Source organism: Portunus trituberculatus, chromosome 28, assembly GCF_017591435.1.
Source record: "Portunus trituberculatus isolate SZX2019 chromosome 28, ASM1759143v1, whole genome shotgun sequence".
Classification (NCBI taxonomy): domain Eukaryota; kingdom Metazoa; phylum Arthropoda; class Malacostraca; order Decapoda; family Portunidae; genus Portunus; species Portunus trituberculatus.
The window spans coordinates 6476056-6486055 of NC_059282.1; the positions used below are offsets into that span (position 1 = coordinate 6476056).

A 10000-nucleotide genomic window follows, 5' to 3' on the forward strand; every position below is an offset into this window, starting at 1 on the left:
GCTTGATGGTGAAGGGGACGACCTCAAGGGGTTACTGTGACGACCTTTGTTTATGTGTGTGTGTGTGTGTGTGTGTGTGTGTGTGTGTGTTTGCAATGGTGGTGGTGGTGAGAATTTTGTTATTTGTTCAATTTTTCTTTGTTTTCATTCCTTCACCTTATTTTACTTTATTTCTTCCCATTTCCTTACTGTATTTTCTATGTATTTCATCTATCTTTCATTTTTTGTTCTTTTTCCCATTTTCTTTGTTTTACTTTCTCGTTTTTTTTTCTTGTTTACGATTTTTCTTTAATCTTTTTCTGTCGTTTCATTTTTTCATATTGTTTTATTCATTTCCTTGTATCTTTTCTGTATTTTTTCGTGCTTTTCGTTTCATTCATTCTTTTCTCTTGTTCTTGTTATTTTCCCTGTTCGCTTTCTTGTTTTTGCTCTTGTTCTTCTTGTTCTCTTTTTCTCGTCTTTTCTGCTCTAATTCTTTCATCCTCCTTTACCTTCTTTTTTTATTTCTTATATTCTCTCATTTCCTTTTTTTGCAACCTACATTATTCCTTTTTATTTATTTAGTATTTGTCTATCTATTTATCAACTTAATGTGTTTGTCTGTCTAACTTCTCTACCTAAACATTTATCTAGTAATATATTTCTGTCTAGCTGTCTTTCTATCTATCTGTTTACCTGTCTATCTACCCCCATTTATCTTTATCTATTTTTGCTTATCTGAATCTATCTTGTATTTATTTATTTATCTATTTTATTTTTTTATTTTATCATTTTTTTTGCTAAGTTGTCTTCACTGTACTTTACTTTCGCGCCAAAGGTCACGTGGGTAAGTTTCCTTTTTTGTTTTGTTTGTGTTGTTACGATGTTTTTATTAATGTCCTTTTTTTCCTACATAATTTCTTGCTCGTAATTTGAACGTAAATATTTCCGTGTCAGTGGTGAGGAAACGTGGAGGAGGAGGAGAAGAAGGAGGAGGACTAGTAGTTAAGGGTGAATCATGTGTGTGTGTGAAAGAGAGAGAGAGAGAGAGAGAGAGAGAGAGAGAGAGAGAGAGAGAGAGAGAGAGAAATGTCAAGCCACACTTAGCAACCACCATAACGGGGTATATGACACACACACACACACACACACACACACACACACACACACAGGAATGAATAATAAAAGTGAACTCCGGAACTCTAAAAGGTCTTAAAGAAAATGGTAATGCCAAGTTGTGTGTGTGTGTGTGTGTGTGTGTGTGTGTGTGTGTGTGTGTGTGTGTGTGCCTTATTAAGTAGCACATTATGAAACCACGTGACCCAGTGAGACATTAAGACATTTAGGTATCAATTGTCAAAGAGTAAAGGGGAGAAATGTTTGTCATGTGATGCTGGAGATTAAATGTTAGCAATGCACGGTGGAGTGAAGGAAATGCGAGCGAGTAGAGCAATGAAAGTTTAGTAGAAATGCTAACGTTATTTATGTGTGCGTGAGAGAGAGAGAGAGAGAGAGAGAGAGAGAGAGAGAGAGAGAGAGATTAAAAATAGTAGATATATAGATTTTTTGTTATATATATTTTTTTTTTGTGGAGTTAGAGATTAGAGAAGAGTCAGTGAGTGAGTGAGTGAGAGAGCAAGAGAGAGAGAGAGAGAGAGAGAGAGAGAGAAAGGAGTAATGTTGAGATATACAAACTAAATCAGAAAAAGAAGGAAAAAAAGACAATCACTCGTAGATAAGTAAGAATAACTAGATTGAAAAACGCACGAAACATTTTGAAACAGATAATTATATCGAAAAAAAAAAAATGGAAACAAACAAAACACCACAAAATTACACCAAACGATAAAAAAAAAGAAAAAAGACATTAATACGAGAAAAAAGAAAGAAAATGCAAAAAAAAAAAAAAAGCAAAAAATCTATAGAGCAAAAATAAAAAGTTAATATGACAGTAAGAGGCGAGAATGTCTGACCTCCCTCTCCCACTCTCCCTTGGCTCTCCCTCACTCTCCCCTTCCCTAGAGGTAAAACAACGTACATAGTTTCCGAATAGTTGTTCAATAGTGTCACTTAGGCTTCCGTAGAGGCGGTAATGGTGATAAAGTAGTGCTACATTCTGCAACGTAATGAGGTACAGGGGAGAGAGAGAGAGAGAGAGAGAGAGAGAGGAATAAACACAAGTATAAACAAAGCAGATCAGAGTGTCTCATAAGAATAGCCACAAAAAAAATATAAAAGAGAAGAGGCGAAGAAAGAAGGAGAAGAGAAGAAGAAGAAGAAGAAGAAGAAGAAGAAGAAGAAGAAGAAGAGGAAGAAGAAGAAAAAAAACTGATCATCTCACTCATAGAAACACAACAACAAAAACAAAAACAATAATATTAAAAGATAGAGTTTAAATCCTTTTCTTAGCACTACAAATCCCTTATGAGTGACGGTGATGGAGCACAAGGAGGAGGCAGGAGAGGATCTAATACCTTTCATAACAGTAATATAAACACGATACGGGAGAGAAAGGGATCTGATCGCATTACGTGAACCACAAGCGCCAATATGTTGATGAGGAAGAAGAGTAAGAAGAGTTACTCAGATTTCTTGAAGCGACGAGGAAGTAGACAAATGAGGAGGAGAAGGAAGAAAAAGAGGAGGAGGAAGAGGAAGAGCAGGTGGAGGAAAAAGAACTAATATTGGAAGAAGATTCATGTTTTAAAGTTACACAAAACGAAGAGGAGGAGGAAGAGGAAGAAGAAGAGAAGGGGGAGAGGAGGAAGAGGAGGAGGAGGAGGAGATGAAGATGTAAAATAGGAACGATAAACAAAAGTAAGTGAAGGGAAGACAAGGAGGAAGAGAAAGAATATGACGAGATGGAGAAGAAGGAGGAGGAGGAGGAGGAGGTGGAAGAGGAGGACCAGCAAGAGGAGAAGGAGGAGGAGGAGGAGATTATTACAGGTGTTTGAGGTAAGCAGACAGGTAACGGGGACCAGGTGGTGAGAGAGAGAGAGAGAGAGAGAGAGAGAGAGAGGCTGGTACTGTTTACTTATGCTCTCTCTCTCTCTCTCTCTCTCTCTCTCTCTCTCTCTCTCTCTCTCTCTCTCTCTCTCTCTCTCTCTCTCTTCATTCCTTTCTTTTTCTTCTGTCCTTTTGCTTTCCTTCCACCTTCTTCCACGTTCCTTCATCTTCTCCTTCTCCCAGTCTTCCTCCTCTCCCACTCCCTCCCTATCCCCCTCTCCTCTCCCTCTCTCCTTCTCCCACCTGTTATGAATGTTCTTGTTTTTAATTAAGGTGCTCTGCTGGTCTGGGTTTGGTGCTATGGTCGTTGTGAAATTATTATTATTATTATTATTATTATTATTATTATTATTATTATTATTATTATTATTATTATTATTATTATTGTTGTTGCTGTTGTAATTGTTTTTGTTGGTGTTGTTATGTTGTGTAATTAGATAGGCAGATAGACACACGGAGGAAAAAAAAAAAACACACACACACACACACGCACAAGTAAAGAAATGTATGAATATTGGCACTCAGAAACTTATGTGTGTGTGTGTGTGTGTGTGTGTGTGTGTGTGTGTGTGTGTGTGTGTGTGTGTGTGTTTGGGGTTGGGGAGGTGGCGGTGACAGTGGTGCAAATAGAATCGAGGCATCAAAGAGTGTTCCATACAAGGCTAACGTGGTTATCGTGCAATCTTTCCCCTATGGATCAAATTAGTGGTGCCCTGCGTTCCGTGACCCGCTCCTGCACTGCCTCCCTCTCTCTCTCTCTCTCTCTCTCTCTCTCTCTCTCTCTCTCTCTCTCTCTCTTGATAGTATCTGTGCTGCTTTTTATATCGTGGGCTCGTCATTCTGTTTCATCTTTTTTCATATTTTTTAGTTTATATTTTTATTTTTCCCCTTTTTCGTCCTTTCTTTATTTTTGTTGATTTTTTCTTCTTTTTTGTCATGGGGTTGTCAGTTTTTCTTTTTTTCTTTCCCTTCTTTTAATGTTTCTGTTCCATTTTTCTTGTTATTATCTGTGAATCTTGTTTTCCTCTCTTCCTTATCTACTGTTTCTTTCTCTTTTTCCTCTCATTTTTTTTTTATTCTTTAGTCTCTTGCAACCTTCATTTCTATTTTTTTTTCTCAATTTAGTATTCCACTAATATTTTTTTGCTGGAATATTTTTATTTTCATTTATTTTCATCCCTTATCTCTTGTTTACGTCCCAACTGTGTGTTATGTCGACCCATTTCTGTTTTTTTCCTACCTTTTTTATCGAATTTCCTTTTCATTTCCATATTTCCCGTTGCTTTATTCTTTTCTTATATATCTGTGTCATTTTTCTTGTCCTTGTTCGTGGTAACCTTTTCCTGCTTGTCCTCCTCTTTTTTCTCCTCCTCCTCCTCCTCCTCCTCCTCCTCCTCCTCCTCCTCCTCGTCTTTCTCCTTTTTTTTATTCCTCGAGGGTGGTCTGCGTTTTAATTTCGTATTTTTCTTTATTGTAATTGCATCTGTTTATTTTTTTCGATTTCCTCATCCTCCTCTTCCTCCTTGATCATCTTCATTCATCCGTTCCTCTTCCTCCTCGTCTCTCTGATCTTCTGCATCCTCCTCCTTCTCCTCCTCCTCCTCCTCCTCCTCCTCCTCCTCCTCCTCCTACACATTTTTTAACTTCTGATCTATTTTTACTCACTGCCTTCATCCTCCTTCTCTTCCTCTTCCTCCTCCTCCTCTTCTTCCTCTTCCTCCTTTTCCTCCATTTCAGCAGATACAGCATTTGTAGCATCTGTTCTTCCTCTTTATGTATTCCTGAGTCTTCTTCCTTCCCTCTTCCTCTTCCTCTTCCTGATTTGCTTCTTTCAACTTCTAATCCACTTACACCTACATCCTTTCCTTTCCTCTTACTCTTCCTCCTCTTCCACCTTCACTTCCACATCCTCCTCCTCTTCTTTGTTCTTTTCTTGTTATTATTGGTGTTTTCTTGCATTTTTTTCTTTTTCTCTCTTTCCTTGTGTTATTCCTTTGTTATTGTCATTTTCTTCCTTTTTTACAGTGTCCTTATTCCTTGTTCTTGTTCTTCTTCCTCTCTTCTTTTCCTCCTCCTCCCACTTACAATCTCGCCTTAAGGAAGCTGGTTTGGATCTCTAAAATGCTCTCCCTACTTAATTGGTTAGCCAGGTGGGGGGCAGGTGGGCCAGGTTTGCCGCTAATTATGTGTGTGTGTGTGTGTGTGTGTGTGTGTGTGTGTGTGTGTGTGTGTGTGTGTGTGTGTGGCTGTGTGGCTGTGTGTTGTGTGTGGATGGGTGGAATGTTCGATACAGTTAAGTCGCTTATTGACCTATTGACTGACTGACTGACTGGCTGACTGGCTGATGTATTGACCGATTGATTTACTGACTGTCTGACTGGCTGGTGTATTGGCTAACTTATGAATTAACTGACTTTCTGATTGGCTGACTAACTTGCTGAATTAAGACTTGTGTGATCTATTGAGTAATCTGAATCTGACTGAAAACTTGATCTTTTGATTGAGAAATAGACTGAATAATCTTGTGATGTACTTAACCCCTTCAGTACCAGGACGTGTTTTCGTATTCATTCTGGTTACTATTTGGTGATTTTCATACAGCTTCAAAAACTTATGTCGGGGGTTGAAATAGTGAAGATTCTTGCCATTAATCTTCTGACCTACATAGACCCTTCCTAATGTCAATAAAATCATCTAATCACACCCAAGAAATCAAGGTAAAAATACGTGTCAGTACTGAAGAGGTTAGTGACTACAGCTAACTTACTGAAACAAGTATAAGCTGAATGACTCATTGACAGATTAACTGACAGCTCACTAACCTTACTGATAAACACACATCTGCCTTACTAATGTGACTTAATGCAATAATAGCTGACCTTATTGACTCAATACTGACGAACTAACACTGTGCTGACTAACACGCTGACACATCAAGAGTAAGAGATAAAAACGAGTATTTCTACACCACCACCACCACCACCACCACTTCCTCCTGGTCAGCTCCTTTGTGACCTCGCATGGATCTTACACCAGTGGGGCTTCTGACCTCAAAGGGAACCGGGAGAGAGAGAGAGAGAGAGAGAGAGAGAGAGAGAGAGAGAGAGAGAGAGAGAGAGAGATAGAGAGAGAGGAGTAAGGTCAAGTTGAAGATAATCAAGGTTCATATGTAACACGTCTTCTCTCTCTCTGTCTGTCTCTCTCTCTCTCTCTCTCTCTCTCTCTCTCTCTAAGTCTCTGCCCTTGGAGGAGGATTTAAAGGGATTATTTGGGATCCACTTAGGAATAGGATTAACTGTGTGTTGTGCTCTTTTTTATGTTTTTTTCTCTTAATCTTTTTTTTATTTTCTTGTGCTTTCCTTTCTTGCTTGCTTTCTTACTTGTGTGTGTGTGTGTGTGTGTGTGTGTGTGTGTGTGTGTGTGTGTGTGTGTGTGTGTTTAATGACACATTTTTTTCATTTCTCTTCTTATTTTCTCATTTTACTTCTCACGTTCATATCTACTACTACTACTACTACTACTACTACTATTACTACTACCATCACCACCACTACTACTAGCACCACTGCCACTGCCATTCCCTGTAGCAACACCAGTACACTTGCCCCGGGAAGAATAGGAACATGGCAGTCACAAACACAACAGAGTGATGGCGAGAGCAGTAATTGAATCAGGTGAAGCAGCCTCAGGTTAGACACTTTCATAAGAGCTCTTGTGTGAAGGCAACCCATCCTACCTTTGTTCCCACGGCTCCTTCCTCCTCCTCCTCCTCCTCCTCCTCCTCCTCCTCCTCCTCCTCCTCCTCGTGGGCTTAGATCGAGAGCAAGGGCGTTTGTGTATGAAAGGGTCGAGGAAATTATACTGGTTCTACTACTTCTACTTCTACTACTACTACTACTACTACTACTACTACTACTACTACTACTACTACTACTACTACTACTACTACTATAACTATTACTACTACTACTACTACTACTACTACTACTACTACTACTACTACTACTACTACTACTACTACTACTACTACTACTAATGCTGCTGCTGCTGCTGGTGACTTTTGGTGGTTTCTTTGGTCAAGGTTAAGATCAGCGTAAGTAGGACAGCTGGTGGGTACAATAGAGAGAGAGAGAGAGAGAGAGAGAGAGAGAGAGAGAGAGAGAGAATATGTGCATCTTCAGATATTGTCATCTTTTCCCACCCCTCTCTTTATCGGTTTTCTCTCATGTCTTCTTTCGATATTCCATTACTTTCCGATAGATTTCTTACTCTCTCTCTCTCTCTCTCTCTCTCTCTCTCTCTCTCTCTCTCTCTCTCTCCAATACACCAAATCTTTCTTCAACCCAAAATTCTTATTAATTGGCCACATTTATCGCTACTATCGCTAATTATTGACCAGTTAACGACTCTATTTCACTGCAAAAGCCCGCTAAGCCTCATAACGAAGTGTATTACCTTTCAGTACTCCCATGCTGGCTGTAATGCTGTAATGCTGTTCACTACACGCTAGGGACTAATGTATGATGGATGGAAATGGGTGGATACATGTTTGACCGTGTTGGGAGCTTGTGTGTGTGTGTGTGTGTGTGTGTGTGTGTGTGTGTTTATTGGTGGGGGGTATAAGGGGTGGTGTGTTGGGATGGTGGTGGTGGTGGTTGTAATTGTTGTTGTTTTCGCTTTTTTTTTTGTTTTGTTATCGTTATTACGTGTTCTTCTTTTTTCTTTTTTCTTTTTGTTATTCTCTTCCTGTTCTTCCTTCTTTTCCTCCTCCTCCTTCTATCTTTCTCCTATTTATTATCATGTGCTGTTTTTCTTCTTCTTCTTTTTCTTTTTTATCTTTGTTATTCTTGTTCTTCTCTTTCTGTTCTTCCTTCTCCTCGTCTTCTATCTTCTTTTTATCCTTATTTATTTCTTTATCCTTTTCTTCACTCATCAGTCTGTTTCTTCTCGTTATTATCATGTCCCTTCCTTCTCTCAATGCTTTTATTCCTATTATTAGTGTCCTTATATTCACATTTGTATTTCTTCTGTCTCGTATCTAGTTTTTCTTTTCTCTTCTTTGATCTCTCTTTTCTCTTTCTCAATCGCCGTGTCTTCTTTCTCCTACTTTTTATTTATTTTTTGCTTTGCGTCTTTGTCTTTCTCATCCAGTATCATCTTTCTTGCCTTTCTTTCCCATCAGGTGAATGTAAGAGAGAGAGAGAGAGAGAGAGAGAGAGAGAGAGAGAGAGAGAGAGAATGTGTGTGTGTGTGGAGAAATTTTATGTATCTCATTCGCACTAATGTAAAAAAATGGAATCTCTCTCTCTCTCTCTCTCTCTCTCTCTCTCTCTCTCTCTCTCTCTCTCTCTCTCTCTCTCTCTCTCCTTTATTTTGCTTTCCTTTGTTTTCCTCTCTTCATTTATCTCGCTTGTTTTGCTTGTCACGAAAGATTTTCTCATTAACCTCCTCCTTCTCCTCCTCCTCCTCCTCCTCCTCCTCCTCCTCCTCCTCCTCCTCCTCCTCCTATTACATTTCATCCTCTCTCCTCTCCTCTTCTTTCCTCTTCTTTCTTTCCACTGTCTCGTGTAATATCTTTTCTTTCCCTCCTTTTTTTCACTCCTCTCTCAACACACCACCACCACCACCACCACTTTTCCTTTCTCCTCCTCCTCCTTCCTCCTCCTCCTCCTCCTCCTCCTCCTCCTCCTCCTCCTCTGACCTACTTACCCAGTCGGCCAAAGGTACATGAGGAAGATCTCTCTAGCTTAGGGGGTGAGGAAGAATTTACCTGGAGGAGGAGGAGGAGGAGGAGGAGGAGGAGGAGGAGGAGGAGGAGGAGATGGAGGCGTTATGAGGTTAAGGAAAGAAGTGAAGAGATGATGAGATGTTGGAAGACAAATGGAGGAGGAGGGGGAGTAGGAGAAGGAGGAGGAGGAGGAGGCATGTCCGGAATAGAGCGCTATGCTATAGGGGAGAGAGAGAGAGAGAGAGAGAGAGAGAGAGAGAGAGAGAAATAAAATGCACAAAGAAACCACGTTGATGATCTTGATAAACAAAAAGAAGAAAAAAATAAATAGAACAGAAGAAAGAGAAAGGAAAAGTAAACAGATCATGAAGAGGAGGAGGAGGAGGAGGAGGAGGAGGAGGAGGAGGAGGAAGAAGAAGAAGAAGAAGAAGAAGAAGAGGAGGCGGAGGAGGAGGAGGAGGAGGAGGATGGGAAATAGACCACAAATGAAAGGGAAAGTGTGACGGGAGGAAAGGGAGGAGTAGCAGGGAGGGAAGAGGATGAAGAGGACGAGGAGGAGGAGGATGTGGTGGAGGTGGTGGTGGTAGAATAGAGGAAGAGAAACCTACATTATCCATCTGTTCCTCCTGCTCCTCCTCCTCCTCCTCCTCCTCTTCCTCCTCCTCCTTTTACCACCCACATTGCACTGAATAAAGGAGGGAGCGGGGAAGGAAACAAGTGGAGGAGTGGAGAGTCAAGGGAGGAAGGAGAATAAATGCAGTTGAAGAGAAGGACAAGGTGGAGGGGAGGTGGACAAGTCTCCCGGGACAGGTAGGAACTAGGCAGGTGTGGGCGGCGTCAGGTGTGGGCGGTGGTGTGATATCAAGGTGAAAGGGAAGGTGTGTAGGTGTGGGTAGCCTTGGTAGGGGAAGAGGAGGAGGAGGAGGAGAAGGAAGAGGAGGAGGATGTGGAGATGTGGTGACTAGAGACGATAAATGTTAGGTAGTGATGAGTTGGAGAGAGAGAGAGAGAGAGAGAGAGAGAGAGAGAGAGAGAGAGAGAGAGAGAGAGAGAGAGAGAGAGAGAGAGAGAGTGTGTGTGTGTGTTTTGTGGGCGTCATGTGAGCTCAATAAAGACTGAATAATGTATGTGTTGTGTACGTTTTTGGGGTGAAGTGTGTGTGTGTGTGTGTGTGTGTGTGTGTGTGTGTGTCCAGTCTGCGAATAGAAAAGAAATAATAATAATGAAAACACACACCAAGAGCCAAGAGAGAGAGAGAGAGAGAGAGAGAGAGCTGCTTGCTATGGG

At 40.7% G+C, this 10000-nt stretch overlaps 1 protein-coding gene across 1 annotated transcript in view; it reads left to right on the top strand.

The window, feature by feature from the left end:
* LOC123510302 overlaps window positions 1–10000 on the top strand; it is a 179215-nt gene that overhangs the window by 6181 nt on the left and 163034 nt on the right. The gene's annotated exons all lie outside the window — the stretch shown is intronic.